The following is a 24,275-nucleotide window of genomic DNA, read 5'->3' as shown; positions in this document are numbered from 1 at the left end:
CTTTTCATGTCAAATTTAACTTCTCTTCTACCATTTCGGAAATTCAGCAACTCTAATTCCATCTTTAATGGAATCAGAAAATAGTTTATCTTTAAAATACAAAAAATCCGAAGTGTCCACTGGACCTAAATTTCCAAAGAAAATTACATGATTCTTCCTTCCCTCAAATGTTCCTGGGACACCAGGTTTATATTTATCATTCTCTACCTTAATATAATTTAGACTATATTTTGCCAGCTTATAAGAAGTAAATATTTGATAAAAGAACCACCACCAAGATTTTTTAAAATAGAGTGGTTGTGGGAAGACTGACACACTAATATAATCATAATATAGCAGTTGGTCCAACTGTACTAAATACCAATTTGTAATTATGCAAGAAATTTACTAAGTTGTACATATTCTTCAGCCCAGAAATTCCGACAGTAGGCTTATACCACCTACCCCAATAACATCAATAATAAAAACAAAAATATAGTATTCACTAAAATATTTGTAGCACTACAATTTGTGGTAGCAAAAAAAAAAGTGCCCATCAATAGGAGAAAGGATGAAAAAGCTATGGTATTTGAATATAATAGTGATATTACTGTGGAATTAGAAATTATATGAGAAATTCAGATAAACATGGGAAGATCTGCTAGCTGATAAAGAACAAAATAAGGAGAACCAAAAAAATACACAATAACTACAACAATATAAAGGAAAGGAGTACTAAAAGGAAGTCAAAAGTGATAAGGAACTACCACACTATGCTATGAGTCACAAGATGTGGTGAGAGCATCCGTTAAATCGGGAGGGGGAAGGAAGGAGGGTACTTTTTCCCCCATTCCTTAGAAATGAATGATGCAAAGGCAGTGCACTACTTTAAAAACTCATATTATGAAAAATAAGTTATATTTTCTTGACTTTGTTCCCTTTGTAGTGTTAAGCAGATACAGGAAAATGTTCATTTTCAAAGGAATTGATAAAAGACAGGAGAAAACTCAAAAATTAAACAAGTACAAGTTTTTCCACATGGGATTTTGTCAAATCTGACTCAGGGGCAGCAACGTAGAATGGAAATAATAATGCATTCAAATTCTAAAAAAAAAAAGCAAAACTACCAAAATCATCAAAAGAAAACTTTTAAAAAGAGCAACCCAAAGAATTCAACATAAACTTTAGATATGCATTATAGAGTCCCAACTACAGAATCCCAGTCACTTTGTCCCCCAAGGCTGTAACCTAAGCCCTCTTCCCTTTTCCCTCTGTACAATTGTGTTTAGTGATCCCATCAGCTTCCATGGGTTCAAAGACCAACTTTATGCACATTCCCAGATTTATGCACCCAGTCACCCAGGTTTGATACTTTGATGTCATTCTTGACTCATTTATTCATAGTCAGCCCACATATCCAATCCACTGCCAAATTTTGTCATTTCTGCCTTCACAACTTTCCCTTTTCTCCATCCCAACAGCTATAACCCTAGTTCAAATCTTGATTATCTCTAGCCTGTGCCATTCCAAAAGCTTTCTAATTGGTCTCCCTGTCTCAAGTGTCTCCCTTGCTCCAATCTATCCACCACTTAACTGCCAGTGTGATTTTCCTAAAGTTATCAGCCTGATCATGTCACACCTTACTCAATGAACTCCAGTGGCTCCCAATGACTTATAGAATCAAAGATAAAGTCCTTCTTCTGGCATGCAGAGTGCTTCACAACCTGGCCCTTTCCTTCTTTCTCAGACTTCTTATATTTTACTCCCCTCTCCACACACTCTATAATCCAGCTACACAGGTCAGCCTGACATTCTTCCCATACAACATTCAATTTCCATACTTCATGCACTTGCCCTGGCTGCTCCTCATCGCTCTATCCTAGCTTCTCTGGCTTCCTTCAAGACTCAAGTTCAAATACTACCTTCAATAGGAGGTTTGGCCTTTTCTATCCTATACTCTCCCCCCCCCCCCATGCAGCTAGTATTTTCCTTTTGGAATTACCTTCAATTTATGCTGTATCTGTCTTGTACATACATAAATATTTGTATGTTGTATCCTTCATCATAATGTGAGCTTCTTGAGGGGAAGGACAATACTTCTGCCTTTCTTTGGATTCCCCAGAGTTTACCATTCTACTGTTTAATAATTATAATTGTTAGGAAAATTTTCCTTGTAAAAAAATTATAATAGTAATTAGCCTCTGGATGGATTTTATGAAACAGATATGATCCAAGAGTGAAATTAAAGAAGCAAAAATCCCCTCCCACTCCTTTTTGAAATAATACCAACAGTGGAATTAGAAACAAAGCTTGAATTAAAAATACAGGATGAATAATAAAAGGAATTAACAAAAATTTTACAAGATATGAAGAAGTTAACTGAATAAGGAGGAAGAGCAAAAATTTTATTAAACCAGACTCAACACTGTCAAACTTTAAAACTATGGGGTTAGCGGGTGGAGAGGGAGAGTTTTCACAAACTTTTAGAGTTAATGAGATGGATTATGGAAATTTTGTTCAGTAATATATGAATATGACAACCTTAGGAAAGATTCATATTAGTAAAATAAGACAATTCTTATCTGAGAAAACATGACAACAATGTCAAAGAATATAAAATTTAACTATTATAAACACTAATGTAAATGGAATAAATTCCTCCATGTAAAGAAATACCACTACTGAATGAATGAAAATTCTTAAATCAACAATATGTTCCTCATAGGAAACACATCCAACAACAAAAGATTAAGTGGATTCAAGATTGACTGAAAGTTACAATTCTTCAGTGAATATCATAAAATCCAGAATTGTGGTGATATCACACAACAAAGCCGAATTCAAATTAGAATTCACTGATTTACACACATATACATATATAAATACAGACATATATGTAATGATTAAAGAATAAACAAGGGAATATTAATATTAAATATTTAGTCACCCGAAGACTTGGTGGTTTTATGTATAAGGATAAGCTAGATGACTTGGCAAGAAAGTTACATACAAAATCAATGATATTGAGTTTAATGCTCTACCAACAGAATAAGGCTAATGTAGTAAGAAAATTAAAGAAATACATACACAAAGAAATCAGCTTTGATAGACAATAGAATCACAAAATTTCGAAGCAGGAAGAGACTTTTCAGATGAACCTAACAATGAAACCCTAACACAACACCACTGAAAGTGGTCAAGTAGCTTCCACTTGAAGACCTTAGATAACAAGGAAACCTTTCCCTTCGAAGTCATCCCATTTCACTTAACAATCATCAATTGTCTATCTCCACAACCTCTCTTATACACAAGGACATGTGCTGCATACCTCATGAGGGTATGTATATCCAAAGATTTTGTATTTTAAAGGAAAATTTATTGAATACTCAATCACAAATGAGTCTGATCAAACTAAGGACATAAAAATTCAAGACAGTTTTTTAAAAGCTTTTCTTTACAAAGGATTCCTTTTAATCAAATACTTTCCTATTTCTGAGGAAGGTACAATTATCCTTTCAGTCATCAAGGTTCACAACTGTGGTGTCATCCTTGAGTCTTCTTTTTTTTTCCCCCCATATATCCCATCAATTGCCAAAAATTGTGACTTCTATTTCCACAGCATCTCTCACAGGTTCCCTTTTTTCTATTCATATAGCCACTTCCCTAGTTCAAGCCTTCCACCCCTCTCTACTTAACTTACTGTTTATTAGGCTCCCTGATTCAAGTCTCTGCCCTCTGCAAACCAGGTTCGACACAACTGCTAAAGTGATTTTTCCTCAAACACAGGTCTGATGATCATGATACTTCCTTCTTCAATAGTCTCCAATGATTCTGTTGCCTTAGTGTCCAACACAAACTCTTTTTTGGCATTTAGATTACATCCATCCAAACTGGGATGCTTGCTATTCTACCTTATATCTCTGTGCCTTTTGCATAGGCTATCTCCCATGCCATGAATTTACTCCCTCTTCACCCCATCCTCTTAGAAACCTTTCCTAAAAGGACTCAATTCAGGTAACATCAAAAGAAAGCTGACACTCATCCCGCAGTTGTTATACTATTACTACCAGATATTACTCTTTATGTACATTTTGAATTTGTTTATCTATGTTCATTTTGTTCCTCTCAACAGAAGTTAATCTCCTTGAGGAGCAGTATTACTTTTTTGCCTTTGTAATACCTGTATTAGCTAGTTCACAATAGCATCATTCAGCAAATGTTTGTTGAATGACTGAGGAAAAAGTTATCCAGAAGTTAAGGACAGAAGCTAGAATTTACTAATTATAATGTAATCCCCCTAAAGAGAAGAGATCATATCACAATATTGTTGTTTTTAGTCTCTAAGAGCATAGCACCATGACTCATATATTTGCAGATATTCAGAAAAGTTTGCTTCTAAAGATACTAAGCATATTTATTAAATAACTTTAGTTTTCTGTATCAAAAGGAGAAATAGAAATGTTATAAATACATTTTTCAAAAAACCAACAACCTCCTGGAGCATACTATAAATACATATTTACAAAGGAAAAGGAATAATCCTGTATTCTGCTTATTTCTAGTACTTCAAAAGCACTAATGTATATTATGAACCCTATACTTCAATTTTGCAGATCAAAAAAAAATGCACATTTCATGTCATACATGAGATGCCAAGGATTTGGGTACTAAAAGATAACATTTCTTAAACAATAAAACTCTGATATAAAATAATTTCAGTATTTTTATCAAAGTATTCTATTTTCAATATTCCCAGAAGGGCTTCATTTCACAAGTACACTTTCTCCAATGAACTGCTGAGAAATTCTCAAGGTCTTACTCCCTACAGTCACTTGCAAGTTTTCACAAATCCACTAAACAAGCCAATTATAAAAACTATTTTTTTTCTCTGTTTGGTAAATCTATATTCTCGAGGATGTTTTATCTGCTCAAAGGAAGGGGTAAAAAAAAAATAAAAACAGCCATGTATTTATAAGAAAATCAGAGATGCTCTTTTACAAAGTTACCTACACAAGTTTTTCAAAGCATTCAAATACCTTATCTTTTTTACTTGTAAAAATAAACTTAGGTAACAAATTCTAAACTTAATGTTTAATCTATTATAATTATTAAGTCTACCCCATTTGTTACCCTTAACATTTCTAGAAAAATTCAGGATACAAATTCAGATAACAGGTATTAATGCTAGAAAATTACTCAATTAACAAAACCAAAAATATTACTATTCCATAAAACTGCTAAAAAGCATTAAGGTTTGCAAATTTCCTTAACACAGAGACTTAATAGGCTGTTTGAAATCGACTCTGGCACATTCTGAGCTATAACAATCTTTGAGCCATATGTGGAAAATAGTTCAACTATATTACACACTGCCTCACAATTAATACAGAGAGACAGCAAGAGGTGATTAGGCAGAGAATAAATTTCATAATGTATTCACCCCACACTAAAGATATAGCCATGACATTCTGATGCTGATGCAGCTTAAAAAGAACAGGCAGCAGAATCTCATAGAAATTTTAATTTCTTATTTCTTTATAATCAAAGTTATCTTTCTTGTTAAGAATTTTAAATGACCAAAAAAAGGAATTATAACTTTCACAAAACTTTACAGAATCACATTAGATGTTTAAGGAAATAATTTAAAAAATCATATATTACTATCCAACCCATCAATAAACATGAATGCTAAGTAAGTGCTGAGGATATGAACACAGAAGTGAAACAGTTCGCTGACCACAGGGAATTTATATTCCAATGTGGAGAATAACAAATATATAGAAAATGGATACAGGACAGTTTTGAGAAGAAGTGTACTAGCAGCCAAGTGACCAGGAAGGGCTTTATGTAAAAAGAAAGAGGTGCTTAAGATGAATCTTTCAGAAAATCAGGGACGGTCCCAGTCAGCCAGTACAAAGAAAAGAATAAGCCAGAGTCCAAGAAGGAGAATAAAATGCAAAAAGACTACAAAGGTTAAGAAGGGGTGTGGTTGTAAAGGGGTGTGGTTGAATGTCTAACTGGGGAGATTACGTTTCATCCAGGATGGGGGGGGGGACGGGGGACAATAAACCCCTGGAATATGTTAAGTAGGAATGGGTGACATATACTTTAGGACCTATACTTTAGGAAAATCAACTTAGTGGCTATATGTAGGCTTGTCAAAGGCAAGATGGCCAAATATGAGACTATTCCAATAGTTTAGGAGAAGGTGATGAGGGCCTGAAATGGCTGAAAATAGCTGCGAGTACAGAGAAAGGAAGGTAAGTGAGAAATGCTGTAGAGATAGAAATAATGAAGGAGTTCCAAAGTCCCTGTGCAGTTTTAAGCTTTAAGAAGGAGTAGACTTCAGGAGACTTTTGGAACTGCCTGTATCTGGCCACTGACTAGAAATGGGAGGAGTCAACAGTGACAACAAGTCAAAGCAAAGAACAGTGAATTGTTGGTTCGATACCCAATATATAAAAGTTTTAAATCAACTTTTAGCTTCTAAAATTAAGGCTCATACAAGACAAAAATAAAAGTCAAGATTAGACAAATTCTAGTGACGTTTTTTCAACACAAGTTGGAAAAAGTACCTTATGTTAAAAGGTCTTGAAACTACTACCATTCTCCTATATTGTTAAAGGAAAATAAAACATCTAAAGACAATATGAAATCATATTCAGTGTATAATTGTACATTATTTACAGAAAAGCTAATACAATTTCAACATCTTTTTTTTTTTTTTTTACTGAACACCAGTAATATGCTCTATGTCAAAACCAAGATAATGAGGGTTCTATTCAGTAAGCTTTAGAAAATAATTCAAAAGACAACACACACACTAATCTCAAATAGAGAGGAAGCTGGAAGACATGGCTTCTTAAATAAGAAATCAGCATTTGTTCCAGGCCTAGATGACAGAGAATGGAATAATGAAGAAAAGAAAGGATATGGAATCATAAAATTTAAGAGACAAACATAAAGTATTATCTATATCACCCCCAAAAAGAATGCCCACTACAAAATGTCCAATAAATGATCCTCCAGTTTCTGTCTGAAGACTTCCAAATCTCCTACAGCAGTCCATGTTCTTACAGACAGTTCTAACTTTTAGAAAGATATTCCTGATATCAAATTTAAATTTGTCTCCTTGCAATTTTACCTGTTGCTCTTGGTTCTCTTCCACAAAACAATCCTCCAAAGACTTACAGGTAGCTGTCATGTACCCCCCGAGTCTTTCCTTCTCTAAGCTAAAACAAGCCCAAATTCTCAACAGATCCTCATGTGGCAGGGATTCAAGACCCTTCACAACTGTGACTACCCTCCTCTGGATTCTATTCAACGTTCTTCCTAAAATGTAGCATCAAGAGCTGAGCACAATAATTCAGATGTAATCCTGAACACTATGCTCAATACAGCCCAACATCACATTAGCTGTTATGCCTGCCATGTAACACTTCTGTTTCATAATGAGTTTGTTGTCCACTAAAACACCAAGATCTCTTTCAGTAACACTGCTATCTGTGCCTCTCCCATCTTCTATTTGTGAAACTGATTTTTTCTAACTCAAGTGTATTGCAATTACTCCTCTTAGATTTTATATTACATTCAGCTCAGTGTTCTAACTTGTCAAAATTATGTTTGCATCTTGTGTTTGTCATGTTGCATGTCAGCTATCCTTCCCAGTTTTGTCATTTGCATATTTAATAAGCAAACCATCAACTCCTTTATACAAATAATTGATAAAAAATATTAAGAAGCAAAGGGCCAAGAACAGCTCTCTGGGGAACTCCACTGAAAATCTTCAGAGATGACATCAAATCATTTGTGAACATTTTTGAAGTCTGGCCGTTTAACCAGTTCCAAATCATCTTAACTGAATTATTATCTAGCATACATCTCTCCATGCTTTCCAAAAGAAAATTTATGTTTTATTTCTCCAAGTTTAGGAAGGAAAAAATATAAAATGAAAAGTGAGATAAAAATACATGATGATAAAATGCAATCAAGTACAATGGAAGCTTGTTGAAATAAGAGCTTGGTTTACAGAACTTCCAAGGTTCTTTCCCACTCTGATGTTCTGAGTTTATAAGGGTTAGAATAGTTGGCAATGATGTCATGGAAGAAGCAGGACTTAACTGGAAAGTTTTCAAAGGACAAATAACATAATCTGAGAAGGGACAATAGCTAAGAAGAAGAAATAAAATGAGCCAAGGCACAGAGGCAGAAATAAGCATAACATGTTCTTGGGAGAGTAAGAAGACCAGAGTGGCCATCAGATATCCCTTGTTTGGGAATAAATAAAAAGGTCACAAAGAACACAACATAAGTGAAGAGTAGTAGAAATCCCTGAAGACAAGCAATTTCACTGGTAGAAAAGATACTGGGAATTATTCAAAGCACTCAAGGAGAGTAAAGTGATCTGGTTTTGGTGGGAGACCAGTATAGTTGTTCAGCTACAAAATGTTATGACAACTCTTTTATTGCATACTATTTGTCATCCTGTACTCCACAGTCCAACCCCATGAATCTACTCACGATTTAGTAACACCGTACTGGCTACCTCTCTTCCTTGGAATGCACTCGTTCCTTACCTCTACTTCTCAGAATATCTAGTTTCCTTCAAAAACTTGTACCACTATATAAGCATTTGCTGATGTCACCTCATCCCCAGCTGCTAATACTCTGTCCCTCAAAATTACCTAGAATTTATTGTATTTATATCTGTTATGTTTTTGCCTCTGTCCCTAGCTCTTATGCTACCTGAATTTGTTCCTCAATGATTAACAAACTCCCACCTCATTATACTCCCCCTATCCCAGTGATTTCTGTCCTCCAGTCTGTAATTATTAAAATCTTTTGTTCTTTGTCATCCACTGCCCATTCCCTCCTTTCTACCTCCTTCAATCCATCCCCCACCCCAAAACCCCATTCTAAAACTATCTACCCCTTACACTGTGCCCTTTGGAATGCCTAGACCACAGATAACAATTGTGCTTTCATCTTAAACCTTTACCTTTTCTACTCCATCAATCTTCTTGCTCTCACTGAAACCTAGCTTCCTCCCAGCTTTCCTAGCCACCCATTCCAGCACTGGTGGCCCTTTCACTCATACTTTCACCCAAGTCACTGGTCAAGGTGGCGGGAGTAGGAATATCTCATTCTCTCCATTGTTACTTCCAGGTTCTCTCTCTACTTCTATCACTCAGTAATCTTTCCTACTTTAAGGTTCACTCAAGCCATATTTATGGCAGGACAGTAAATTATTTAACTTGAAAAGGCTACAAGTCATGACTAAGGCAGAAGGAGAGTTGGTGTGCAACTTTTTGTTCACAGATGATTGTGCAGCCTCTGAGATTGAGATGCAACAGAGTATGAACTGATTCTCTTCCACTTACGCTAATTTTAGCCTGACAATTAACACCAAGAAAAGAGGTTCTCTACCAGCCAGCATCAGACCATCCTATATGTGGAACCATCAGTTACAGAAAATGGTAAATTTTTGAATGCTGTGGCTAAGTTCACTTACCTTGGCAATATACTTTCCAGGGATGTACATACAGATGATGAGGGTGACACATGCATTGCCGGAGCTAGCTCAGCATTTGAGAGGCTCCGAAAGAAAGTGGGAGACAGAAGAAAATATTAGGCTGCCTACCAAACTGAAGGTCTACAGAACTGTTGTGCTGACCTCATAGTTGTATGCCTGTGAAATCTGGACAGTCTTTCAGCACCAGACCAGAAAACTGGGAAACCATTTCCATTTGAATTGTCTTAGAAAAATTCTGAAGACTGCCTGGCAAGATAAGGTACCTGGACGTTGAGGTCCTTTCTTGAGTTGAACTGCCAAGCATTCAAACTCTACTGCAGAGAATACAACTCCAGTGAGATGGCCATGTTGTTCAAATGCCAAACATACATGTTTGCCTAAAAGATTATTTTATGGAGAACTCACAAAAGCCAAGTCCTAGCTGAGGTCAGAAGAAGTGATACAAGGACATTCTCAAGGTCTCTCTGAGGAACTTTGGAATCAATTGTGAGACATGGGAGACACTGGCACAGGACTATCCAGAATGGCATGCCCATATCAAAGATGGCACTGGGCTCTATGAGCAAAGTAGAATCATAGTAGCTCAAAAGAAATGTGAGATGTGAAAATTTAGAGACATCTCCATCTCAAACGTTTACATAGACTATTTGTGCCTAACCTATGGTAAAGCCTTCTGAGCTCATATCAGTCTGATCAGGCAGTTGGACACACTGTACATTGATCCTGACATCATGATGTCATTTTGGTCCTCTTCCAGTACAAAGGACAACAATGAACTTCCAGGTTCTCATTCTACCATCACTACCATCACTTCTTGGAGATTCATTCAAGCCATATTTACCAACCAATCAAGACTTCAGTGGTTTCTCTTGTCTTCCCAACTCTTATTCTCATTCTAGGGAACTGTGACAGACAAACAGAGATAAAGAGATAGATATATAAATACTCCCTCAAACACCCTAACCTCCTAGTTCCTCAACTTATTCTTTTCCCATAAATTACTCCCTTCACTCCACCACAGGTCCTCTGAGGTGATTGTACCCTGGATCTTGCCAATTATCCACAAGTGTTCCATTTCCATGTTCATAAAACTCTGAAATTTCCTTATCTGATCAAAATCTGTTGTCACTACACCTCTCCCTCTGCCTTACAAATCCAAACTCCAAACTTCATCCTCATTGTGACCTCTATAATTTCTTGACTCTTCAGTTTTTTCCCCAGGCCATCCCTCTTACCCTGGCTATAGGCTTCCCTTTCCCTTCTTGAGAACCTGGTGAACTAGCTCAAATCCCTATCTCCTCTTCTTGTAAATCCCTTGCTTCACAGCCTATTAAAAATCTGGCCATGACAACCCTCAACCTTGGAATACCAATACCTTCACTCCTATTCACGTGCTGCTGAATGAAGGTGGAAAAATCCTGACATAGTGCTGACTAGATCTACTACAAACATGTTACATAATCTCAACTGGCTCCGCACTGAATCAAGGTAATTCTTTTACATCTCTTTCATTAATTCACTATTCCACCCAGCATAGCACCTTTTCCAAAGCTTTTCATTCCTCTTCACACCTGTCATGGCACTCCCTGTCCCCACACTCTGAGAACACATGCAGCAGAGAATATCACCTCATGTTTTACTGAAAAAAAAAACAACTGAAGTCATTCACCAAGGATTTCTTGTTATTCCCCTTCTCATTTTACATGACACAGATGCCTTCCTTCTCTGTCTCCTTCTTCTCTGTCTCACATGAAGAGGTAACCCTTCTCCTTGCCAAAGCAAATGCTTCTTTATGCACAAGTGATCCCATTTCACAACAGATTTCACCCTCTATCATACCTACTCTTTCACTAAACCTCAACTGCTCCTTCTACTGTTTGCTTTCACAAACATGCCCATATCTCCCTCCTACTCAAAAACCATGACTTGATCTATCCAAAGCAATCCTTCCTACAAGCACAGATATGCTAGCATCTTTCTTTCCTTTTGTTGCTAAACTCCTTGAGAAGACCACTTACAATTGGTGGTTCTATTTCCTTTCATTCTCTTCTTAACTCTCTGCAGTCTGGATTACAATATTATTACTCAATTGAAAATGCTCTCTCTCAAAGTTACCAATGATCTCCTAATCGCTAAACTAACTTAATCTTCATCCTTCTTGATCTTTCTGTAGCCTTTGAAGTTATCAATCACCCTTTTCTCTCTTACTCTTTTCTCTAGTTTTTATGATACAATTCTCTCCTGGTTTTTCTCCTAGTTGTCTAACTGCTCCTTCTCAGTCTTTTTTGATTATCTTCATGCAGGTCACACCTACTAAGCATGAGTCCCCTCCCAAGCTCTATTCTCAGTCTTCTTTTTTTCCCTTTCTACACTATTTCACTCGGTAATCTTATCAGTGCCTCTGCATTCAAGTATCACTTTTATGCCAATGATTCTTAAGTCTACTTATGCAGGCCTAAACTCTCTCTTGCCCTCCAGACTCCCATCTCCAACTGCCTATTAGACATCTTGAACTGCATGTCTTGTTAGACATCTTAAACTTGACATGTCTAAAACAACTCATTATGTTTCCCCCCAGGACCTGCCTTCCTCTTAAGTTTACTGTGACTGTCAGAGGCATTAACATCTTTCTAGTTACCCAGGTTCCTAACCTAGGCATCATCCTAGACTCCTCTCTTTTAACCACCTCTCCCCCTATCAAATCTTTTGCCAAGTCCTGTATATACCTCCTTCTCTCCCCACTCCAGTTCATCCTCCCATCAGCTGTCAAATTAATCTTCCTTAGAGTTAATGATGAAACAAGAGATAGAGGTTCAAAAGAGATAAGATGGAAAATTTGGTTACATAAAATTTAAAAACTTTTTGCACAAATAGAATCAATGCAGCTAAAATTAGAAGAGAAGCAAGAAACTAGGGGAAAATCTTTGCAGCAAGTTTCCGTGATAAAGGTCTCATTTCTAAAATAAACAAGGAATTGAGTCATAGTTATAAGAATAAGAGCCATTCTCTATGATAAATGGTCAAAAGATATGAATAAGCAATTTTGAGAGGAAGAAATCTAAGTTATCAATAGTTATATGAAGAAATGCTCTAAATCACTAATAAGAAATGCAAATGAAAACTATGAGCCTCCAAATCCCATCAGACTGGCTAACCTAACACAAAAAGAAAAATGACAAATGTTGGAGGGGCTATGGGAAAATAGGTATTTTAATGCATTACTGGTGGAGCTATCTAGCCACTCTGGAAAGTAATTTGAAACTATCCTAAAAAAGCTATCAAACTATATACAAGCTCTTCAACTCAATGACACCATTATTAGGTACACATATACATACACAACCCATATACAAAATATTTCTAGCAGTTCTTTTTGCAGCAACAAAAACTTGAAAACCAAAGAGATACCCAACAATTGGAGTACATCTGAACAACTTAAGAGTATAAGAATGTAATGGAATACTATTGTCTTAAAAGAAATGATGAAGGGCATGGTTTCAGAAAAGCCTAGGAAGACTTGTATGAATTCATGCAAAGTGAAATGAGCAGAACCAGGAGAATAATTTATACAATAAGAACAATATTGTACAGACAATCAACTCTGAAAAACTTAGGAACATTGGTCAACACAATGACTAACCACAATTTCAAAGGACTTAGGATGAAACACACTATCCATACCTCCAGAGAGAGAGCTGCTGGACTCAGAATACAGGCTGAAACATATTTTCTTTTCTAATACAGACTGAAACGTATTTTCTTTTCTTCTTTTTTTCTTGGGGAGGTGGAAGTCAGAGGGATCATGGCTCTCTCAGGAATTTATTTTTTCATGACTACACTTATTTGTAATGGGCTTCATTTATCTTACCTTTTCAAGAAGACAAGGAGGGTGGGGCAAAGAGAGTTTGGAAATGAAAATACAATAAAACTGAATTTAAAAATTTAATCTTCCTAATGCATAGGTCTGACCATGCCAATCTTGTATTCAATAAACTCTGGGGGCTTCCTATAATCTCTAGCATCAAATAAAAAAAATTCTCTGTTTAACTTTTAGAGTCCTTGATAACTTGGTCCCCTCCAACCTTTCCAGACTCCTTATGTCTTTCCATGTACTCTTTAATCCAGTGAATAGAACCTTGAAGTTTCTCTCTCTCTGTCTCTGTCTCTCTCTCTCTCTCTCTCTCTCACACACACACACACACACACTCCATTTCCTGGACTCCAAGTATTTTTAATGGCTATCCTCCATGCCTGAGATTTTCTCCTTCCTCATCTCAGCCATGTTCCTTTAGTCTCAGTTAAAATCGCATTTTCCACAAGAAGCCTTTTCTAAATCCTCTTTAATGCTAATGCCTTCTCCTTGTAAATGATTTCTAATTAATCATGATTATATCTTGTTTGTACGTAGTGGTTTGCATATTGTTTTCCCCATTAGAGAGTATGTGTGGGTGCTCAAGAGCAGGGACTATTTTTTGTCTCTGCAGTGATTAGTATGTAGAAGGCACTTAAAAATGCTTGTTTGACAGACTGGTTATATATATATATGTTTCTCTCCCAATAGAATGCAAGCTTTTTTGAGAGCAGGGACAATAATCTCCAAAGCCAAACATAGTGTCTGTCATATAATAGATTTTTTGTCTCTGCAGTGATTAGTATGTAGAAGGCACTTAAAAATGCTTATTTGACAGACTGGTTATATATGTATGTTTCTCTCCCAATAGAATGCAAGCTTTTTTGAGAGCAGGGACAATAATCTCCAAAGCCAAACATAGTGTCTGTCATATAACAGATGTTAGTAATTTCTTGACTGGAATTACCCAAATTTTTGAGGGAGTTAAGTAACACAACTGATAGAGCATTGGGCCTGGCATTAGGAAGGCCTAAATCAAAGCTGGTCTCATTTACTAGCTATGTGACCTTAGGCAAATCACTTAATTTTTGTCTTCATCAACTACAAAAAGGCGATAATGACACTTTCCAGGGCTGTTGTGAGGATCAAGTGAAATTAGTAATCACTTAAAGTATTAAAGTTAAGACAGCGATATGTTTACCATTTAATCAATAAATATTTATTAACTGAAATTTTCATCAAAATATTTGACTGATTTACATTCACAATGTGCTAGTGATGGTTGTACTAGTGGTAGCAGCAGTATTATATTTGATACCAGAATTAGTAGGGAGCCAATGGAGCTCACTAAGCAGGAAGACCATGTTTGGACCTACACTTTAAGATCAATTTGAAAGCCTAAAAGGGAAAGGGAAGGAGAAAAGATTAGTAAAGAAAATACAAACGAGGAAAAGAATTTTAAACTATACATCTGAGAAAATTGGATGTCGATTTATTTAGAAAAAGATTGAGACACACGACTTACACCATTTACCTCAATGAATTCCAGATATTGGACAGATTTAAACATTTTTTTTAAAACACAATTTTTTTTTTAAATGAAAGAAGAATCCAACCATTCTGGAGAGCAATTTGGAACTATGCCCAAAGGGCTATAAAAATGTGCATACCCTTTGACCCAGCAATACCACTTCTAGGGCTGTATCCCAAAGAGATCATAAAAATGGGAAAAGGACCCACAGAACATCAACCAGGGAATGGCTAAACAAGTTGTGGTATATAAATGTAACGGAATACTATTGTGCTATAAGAAACGGTGAACAAGCAGAAAAATCTGGAAATACTTATATGAACTGATGCTGCGTGAAGTGAGCAGAACCAGGAGACCATTGTACACAGTAACAGTCACAGTGTGTGTGTAACTGATTTTGATAGACTTAGCCCTTCTTAGCAATGCAAGGACCTAAAACAACTCCAAAAGACTCATGATATAAAATGCCACCTACATCCAGAGAAAGAACCATGGAGTCTGAATGCAGAGCGAAAAAGACTATTTTCTTTGTTTTTTTTTCTTTCTCCTGGTTTCTCCCATTCATTATACAGGGTGTTCCTAAAGTCTGGACACATAAGCAAAAATGAATATTTTCAAGAAATGAAATGATTGAAATTTTCAACAACATTTTATTTAATTGAAATATTAACAACATCTTCAATATGATTTCCATCATTTGTGATGCAAAGGTTAATGAGCTTTGCAAGATTCATGTGAATTCGATGTAATAACTTGGTTACTCCACATTGCCTTCAATTTTAGCACATTCACTCTTGGAATATGAATATGAAATCATATGATGTTATTTGAAGTTGAAGATGTTATTTGTTAATATTCCAATTAAATAAAATGTTGTTTGAAAATTTCACTCATTTCATTTCTTGAAAATATTCATTTTTGCCTATGTGTCCAGACTTTAGGATCACCCTGTAATTCTTCTATACGACATGACTAATGTCAAAGAAAATATGTTTAATATGAATGTACATGTAGAGCCTGTATCATATTGCAGGCTGTATTGGTGAGGCAGGGAGGTGGGAGGGGGAGAAAATTTAAAACTTAGGGAAGTGAATGTTGAAAACTAAAAATAAATAAACTAATAAAAAAAATGAAAGAAGAAAGAACAATGTACTTTAGCTCAATTGTCAAAGAAATGGTTAGTCTCTCTGTTCAACAAACGAAAGACGCTATTAGAGAAGAAAATTTTGCTTGACTATAGCAAAATGGAAGAAAAAAAGGCAATTTAAAAATAAATAAATGGGAAAAATTACCTGCCAGTAAATTATGACTGATAAAACTTGGCATCTGAGATATAAAAGAAACTATCAAAATTACATAAAGTTAATTCCTCATTCAAAATGGTTAAAGGACATCAAGAGGTCAATTTCCGGGAAAAGGAAATGCAAATTGCTAATAATCACTTGAAAAAATGTACAACGTCATTAGTATTTAAAGGGATAATTAACAAAATATCTTTGAAATACTACTCCAAGTACCTATCAAACTGGACAAAGTAAACAATAAGACAATACAGTAGTAGTTGTTGTATAAACAGGTACAACCATTCCAATAATTCTATTATTGGGAATATGATTCAAAAGTTTTTATCAAGAAAGGAGAATGAGAATGAATGGAATTTAACAGAGCCTGAGAAGTGACTAAAAAGTATTTTATGAACTGAAGAAATCAACTTAAAATATTTAAAATGTGAGTATAATTACTTGTATTGATGTTCAATAGCAAGCAAATTTAATAATAATAAAAGACAGCACACGTTCTAGATTCAAATACTACTTATTTTTCTAAATCTAAAGATAGGTAAGTGGTGCAGTGGATAGAGTGCCAGACTTCTAGTCAGGAAGATAAGAGTTCATATACAGTTTCAGACCCTTACCTATGTGACCCTGGGCAAGTCATTTAACTTGTCTCAGTTTCCTCATCTGTCAAATAGATATAATAGTAGCACCAAGGTCACAGAGTTGTTTTGAGGATCCAATGAGATAACATTTGTAACAAGCTTAGCACAGTGCCTGACACATAGTAGACAGTATGTATGTGGCAGCTATTACTATCATTATTATTATTATTATTATTATATTACTCTGATGGCCATGAAAAAGGCTTCTCCTCTCTCCACACACATTCTAAAAGATACTGTTGGGATTTTTTTTTTGTAATTAGCTTTGACACAATAAAAAATAAAAACATGGCATCTTAGCTTTTCAAAAACAAACACTAAAAAGCATTTGCGATAGTATAAATAGGCAAATGGTGTTTGAAAGATATTGCTCCACTAAAGCAGAGGTTGCCAAACTTATCTGGTCTCCCCCACTTTTAAAAAAAAATTACCCAGCACCCTTCTGGAAATCTTTCTTCAACCCTTTAAAGGTTGTTTTTTTTTTTTTAATTTGTGTCTTCAAACTACTACCCCCCCAAATCGTTCCAGCACCCCCCGGGGGCTGTATCATCCACTTTGGGAACCCACGCACTAAAAGAAACCAGGAAATATCAAGTAAGGTCTAAAGTATGGCATAACACTAGAAAAGTCCAAATGCCTTAAACCACACATAATGAAGCAATAATATATTTAAAAGTTTACATGAACCACAAACACTAAAAAAAGTCTGAAGACAATGTAAAAAAGTCTTCTTCATATGAGAAGGAAAGGCTTTAAAAAAATGGAGAAAAGCAGATATTAATAGTCAAAAAAAAAGCATATGGAAAATGCCTAAAAAAAGGGAATTTAACAATCAGATGTTTTAAAATCTTTTCTGAAACATGCAGGTTTTTTTCACAAAAGTATAATTTTTCTTCTACTTACATTTTGTCCCCATATTTACAAATATGAAATTATAAAAGTTTATCTGGCAAGTTACTAGGTAAATCACATTGTTTCTTTTTTTTAATATTTCAATCATATTGGATTTGAATTCCTAACCATAAATCGCGAATTAGATTACGTATTCCCACATATATAAAGTATGTTCTGCTGACTTTGCCGAACAAAGATGAGATTTATATGCAGTAATTATAAACTACCAATATCTTGCAAAGTACAAACAACAGCGGTGTTTCATTTTCTATGAGAGAAATTTGGAAATTTAAAAAGCTGGATACCTACAGAAATTAATAAAGTTATTAGCAACATATACATATACAGCACTTCATAATATGGAAAGCATTTTGGATATATAATTTATTTGAGCCACACAGCATCAAGACCAGATGGGTAGGTATTACGTTGTTTTTATTCCTCAGTAACAGGAAATGGATTATAATTTTGAAGGAAAAAAGCCACACAGCATATTAGTGACAGAGGTGAGACCAGAGGCAAGAACTCCCTGACTCCTTAGAATCCCCTTCTCCATACCAAATTACTCAACTATCTGCATTAAGAAAAAAGCTTTAAAACATATGAGACTGAAATAAGCAAGATGGTTATCAGCAAAGATAGACTCAGACTCCTTCCTCAACGATCCCCCACTCCCCACTACTCTTCAATTCAGTTAACACTGGCCTTGTTCCACAACAACAAGACATGCCATCTCTGGCTCTGGGCATTTTCTCTCACTAATCCCCACTCACCCTCCCTCGCCCTCCTCATTGCTACCTACTGGCTTCCCCAGCTTCCTTCAAGTTCCAGCTAAAATCCCACCTTCTACAAGCAGCCTTTCCCAACTCCTCTTAATTCTAGTGCATTCCCTCTTAATTATATCCTATATATCCTGTATCTAGCTTGTTCGTACATATATGTTGCTTCTTATCTCTCTATTACCTTGTGGGCTCTTTGGGAGCAGGGTCTGTCTTTCGCCTTTAATTTATGCCCTGTGCTTGGCACACACTGTGCCTGAGCCATAACAGTGCTCAATAAATGTGTACTGACTGAATTGCTCATTTTAATTTTTTTTTTCTATTTCAGGATGCCCTGGGTTAAAGCCCTACCTCTGACACATATTAGCTCTGAAGCCATAGGAAAACAGCCATCTCTTAGTTTCCCTGGTACATCTCTAAAACTATAAATTACAGATGATTTACCAATTTGCATTAGCAACCTGCTAGCCGTTCCCTACACCTATCAAATCACACGTCAGGACCCCGCAATCCTCCTTAACCTCCCACTCCACCTCCCCAAGAAACATTTAGTACTGAACATATTCCTTACCTTCTCATTCACCTTTTATATACCCAATCAGTTGCTAAGTCTTACCAATTCTACCACAGCAACATTTCTTGCATCTTTTCCATTTTCTCTATTCACAGGGCCACCACCAGTTCTGGGCCTCATAACTAGTATTGCAATAGCCTCTGAACTGGCTTCCCTATATCCAGCCTCTCCACCACAACAGCACCCTCCACAACAGCACCCAATATTTCTAAAGCACAGGTCTAACTATATTAACTTTTTGTTTTCAAAGTTTCAGTGGCTCTCTATTATCTTAAATACAATCCCTCTATTTGCCATTTAAATGTGGCCTCAGCTCACCTTTCTGATCTTAATACATGCAACTCCCTTTTATACTATGTTTCAACCAAACTGGCCTATATCAACAACAAGGATGGCTTGGTACAAAGAGTGGTGCACCTGAAGTCAGAAAGACCTGAGTTCAAAGATGACTTCATTCACTAGCTATGTGATCCTAGGCAAGTCACTTAATCTCTGTTTGTTTTATTTTCCTTCAAGGTTTAAAAAAAAAAAAGTACTTGGCAGGAAGGTAAAAAAGGGTTGGGGGGAGGGAATGGTTACTGGCTTTTCTGAGTTCCTCTAAGTTCTAAGATCCTGTCTTCTACAATTCCTTTCTCAGGCCCTCTTAGATCTATTGCCTTTCCTCTCCATTAAAATTGTAGTGTTGCCCTCCAAAAATAGAGACGATTAGAAAAAGGGTGGGTTTAGAGGGGTGGGGACTAGAACACAGTATCACAGTGAGTACTCCCATCACAGCTAGGTAATATAGTGGGTAAGCCACAACAAAACAAAGACTTAAAAAATCACTATCAATCCCATTCTTGCCTCTACCCCATTCCAGAAATCCCAAATGGTCATCATCAGTATTAGGCTATGATGTTGGATAAATAACAAATAGTATAGAACTGGGGGCAGATAAGCAGTGCAGCATATAGAGTGCCTGGCCTAAAGGCAGAAGAATCATTTTCATGAATTTAAATGCCTCAGACAACTAGCTGTGCGAGTCTGCCAAGTCACTTAACTCTATTTGCCTCAGTTTCTTCATCTGTAAAATGAGCTGGAGAAGAAAATGGCAAACCACTCCAGTATCTTTGCCAAGAAACCCCCAAAATGAGGTCAACAAAGAGTCAGACATGACTGAAATAACTAAACAAAACAACAAACAGTACTAAGGAAGAAACTGAAGCTCACCAAAAATAAGTAAACTGTGAGGCAGTAAGAGTGAGACAAGGAAATGCTTACTCAGGATGTATCACAATAAGTACAACCAAGTGGTTAGAGTATAACAAATGAGGAAGATCCTAGAATTTGTAAATGGCTGTAGTTCATGCAATTCATTAAAAAAAACTAATTATAATCTCTTTTCATATCAAGTATAGGAATTGAACCATCAGTCATTTAAAATATTTTAAACCTGTTTTTGTACTTTAAATTGTAAGGTCAGTTTCTTAATTTATATGTACCGTCCTTCTGAGATTTTAATTCTATCCACAAAAACTGGGATACTTTTAAAAATCCCTTTAACAAGTCAATTCAATGCAACAAAAATTAAGCACCTACAAAGCACAAAGCATTATGTTAGCCAATATACATTTATTAAATGACAACTACATATCAGGCATGGTGCTGAGTACTATTAGATAATAGGGATACAAAGAGCAAAGCTACAGTTCAAAGAAACTAAAGTCTGTGGAGGGATGGGGAAAGGAAGGCACAGGAGAAATGCAACATGTACACGAAATTTAAATGCAAGAAAATCTGAGAAGGAAAAAAGCACCAACAATAGGGACAGGGAGAAGGGTGATAAATGGGACACAAAGGACTTTTCATTGAAGGTTATCATCTGAACTGAGCCCTGAAATAAGCTGGCTAACTAGGTGGAGGTGAGGAGAAACACATTCCAGTTATTGGGTGACAATTCAGGCAAAGGGAGACGGTGTAATATTAAGTTGAGGAAAGCCTGTGAGCCAGATTGGCTATAACACTGAGTATGTGAAAAGGAGTAATAAGTTAATAACAGTAGGCAGGAACCAAATTGTGGAGGGTTTTCAGAGTCAGGATAGTGACTTGTATTTTATCCTAAAGATTAATACTGAACTTTGTTTTGTTTTGTTTTAGATAAATAGCCTATTTATTAAGCCCTTACTATGCATCAAGCATTGTGTTAATTACGGTGGATACAATTATGAGCCAACAAGACAGTTCCTGTTTTCAAGGACCTTATAACCAAAGATGTAGAAGACAACAGATGGAGGAAACTGGAAAGTAGGTATGCAAGGACAGAGGGAATTCAAAGTGGAATCCGGGAAGTGATGTGGGGCCCTAGTTTCCAGACAAGATCAAATGAAAGCTCATTTATCTGAGCCCAGGCCAGTTCAGACACAGAGTTCTCTTTGCAGGGGAGCTGAGGATGATGGTTGAAATGTAGGTGGCTTCATTTGGAAATTGTTTTATTTTAACCTAAAGGCAATACTGAAGATCTGTGAGCATGAGAGGAACACAGTCAGACCTGAATCTCAGGAAGACTGATTTAGCTAGCTGTGTGGAGGCAAACTGGAGAAGGGACACATTGATTCTAGGTGATGGGCACCTGAACTAAGGTAGTAGTTATATTGATACAAAGAAAGGGCAGAGGGCAAGAGATATTGTCAGAGAAAAATAGACAAAGTTGTATAACAACTGACATGTAGTACTTTAAATTTTGGCAGGGCACTTCACATGGATTATCTCCTATAGGTACTGTTGGTTTTATTATTCACCTTTTATAGATGAGAAAATTTACTACCAAAAAAGTTAAGTGACTTGCCCATGATCTCATAACTATTAAATGTCACAGGAAGGATTTGAACTTAGGTCTTCCAAAATTAAACTAGCAATCTATATGCCACATTGATACATAACTGATTAGTACACAACAATCTAAGAATGAAGCACCAGCTAGAAATTTGAGTTAAGATATACAGATTTGGAAGTCAGCTAAATAGGAGATCATTTAACCCATAGCTGCTAATGTGATCATCAATCAACAAGTACTTATTAAGTACCTACTACAGAAGAAAAGGTAGAGAGAAATGAAAGAAAGGGGACTGGGACAGTCTTGGGAGAAACCTACAATTAGTAGACAGCACATGGATAATGATTCAGAACGCTTTTAAAAAAAAGCTGAAAAGAAGCAATTACACAGGCAGGTATAGACCTAGTTAAACAACAACCATTTATTAAGTGCCTACTATGTTCCAGGCACTGTATTAGGCAATGGGGATACAGGCAGAAAGAGTGAAACAATCGCTGATCACAATTAAAATTCTATAGGAAAGATAAGTTAATATAAAAACATATGCAGCATAAGTATAAGGTAAATAAATACAAATACAAAGAAAGCAGGAGGGAATGAGTTCCAGGAGTAGGATATAGCTAGTGTAAAGGTACTGAGATCAGAGACAGAGTGTCCCATATGAGGAACACAGCTAAGTCCAGTTTGGGTGGTTCACAGAGTATGCATTAAGCCAGGGAGTGGGGGGCTGGGGAAGGGTGTTTGTTGCAAAAGAAAAGAGAATACCTTAAGGCTGCAAAGATAGGTTGGAGCTGTACAGGGCTTTAAATGCTTTTAAAAAAAAAAAGGAGTTTATGTTTGATCCTAGAGACAGTAAGAAGTGACTGGAGTTAATTAAGTAGGGGAGTCACATAGTGAGATCTTTCCTTAAGGAAAAATCGCTTTGGCAGCTGTGATGAAATGGTATAGGGAAAAACTTGAGGCATGGAGACCAATTAGGAAGCTTTTACAACAATCCAAGAGAGATGTGACGAGGACCTGAACTAAGGTGGTAGCTGTGTGAGTGGAGAGAAAGGGCAAGATACAAAAGAGTTATAAAGGCAGAAATGGCAAGATCTATCAAGGCCAAAGTGAAGACTCAAGGATGATACTGAGGTTGCAAACCTGAGCAACACCAGAAGGATGGTGGTGCCTTCAAATGAAACAGTGAAGTCTGGAAGAAGAGAAGATTTGGGGGAATTCAGTTTTAAATTATCTTGGGTTTATAATGTCTCAGAGAAATCTAGTTTGACATACCTAACAGGCAATTAGAGAACCACAGAAGCTCAAGAGAAAGAATGAGGTGGATATATAGATCTGGGAATCATCTACATAAAGATAGTTAAACTCATGAGAGCTGATGACTGAGAAAGTACAGAGGAAGAAAAGAAGAGGGTCCAGGGTGGAAACTTGGGGAACACCCACAGTTGGGAGAGAGGGAAGAGAGGTATATGGATAATAAGCTAGCTAAGAAGACTGAGATGGATCAGTCAGACTGGCTGGAGGTGAAAGAGAAGATAACAGTGTCACAAAAATCCAGAGGACAGACTATCCAAGAAGAAGCTGTCAAGTGTGTCAAATGCAACATAAGAACGTCAAAGCCAAGAGAGAAGAACACATTCTGGGGCAACATATTCTATGACATATTCTAGAGGGGCAAATAGTATCAGAAGCTAAAAAGAAGTTAACTAAGATGGAGACTGAGATAATCATTAGAATCTGCAGTTAAAAGAAAATTGGCAATACTGGAAAAAGTAGATTCAGTAAAGTGGTGCAGTTAGTAACAATACTTCAAGGAATGGAAAAGTAAACAGCAACAGGTAGAGCAATGAACTTTTTAAGAAGCTTGACTGATGATAAAGTAAGACAATATCTGGGGCGGGGGCAGCAAGATCCAGTGTAGGGCTGTTTATCTGGTTGATTGGTTGGTAAAGACTGAGAAAGACCCAAATATGTTTGTTAGGCACCAGCAAAGAAGTCAGTAGATAAGGAGAAACTGAAGATGAGAGAGAAAAGAAAGGATCAAACAGGCAAGCTCCCAGAGAAACTGGGAAAGCTAGGATTCAAAGATACAGGAAGTGTTGGCCTTAAGAAGGAAAAGCATCACCTCTTCCTTAGACACCACAACAAAGTAGATAGAATGTGATACCATGTGGAGAGGATATGAGGTGTGGAATAGGAAATTGGAGGATATAAATATCAGATGGAACCTATTTTCTCAGTCTGCTGAGAAGAAAGGTGAGGGTCAGAAAAAGCTGATGCAAGGAGCTTTCAGGACAAGAGGGATGGGATAATAGTTCGGTGTAGAGATGCACTAGGGAATCAGTCCAGGATGAACAAAAGGACTGCCCATGCAGCAGTATGAGC

The 24,275-nt window shown here is 36.4% G+C and overlaps 1 protein-coding gene across 5 annotated transcripts in view; it reads right to left on the bottom strand.

Moving 5' to 3' along the window:
* MEF2A (myocyte enhancer factor 2A) overlaps nucleotides 1–24,275 on the bottom strand; it is a 241,816-nt gene that overhangs the window by 129,190 nt on the left and 88,351 nt on the right. The gene's annotated exons all lie outside the window — the stretch shown is intronic.

The sequence above is a fragment of the Trichosurus vulpecula genome, chromosome 8 (genome assembly GCF_011100635.1).
Source record: "Trichosurus vulpecula isolate mTriVul1 chromosome 8, mTriVul1.pri, whole genome shotgun sequence".
NCBI lineage: Eukaryota > Metazoa > Chordata > Mammalia > Diprotodontia > Phalangeridae > Trichosurus > Trichosurus vulpecula.
Note: the sequence above shows the minus strand (reverse complement) of the source record. Positions and strands in the feature narration are given on the sequence as shown.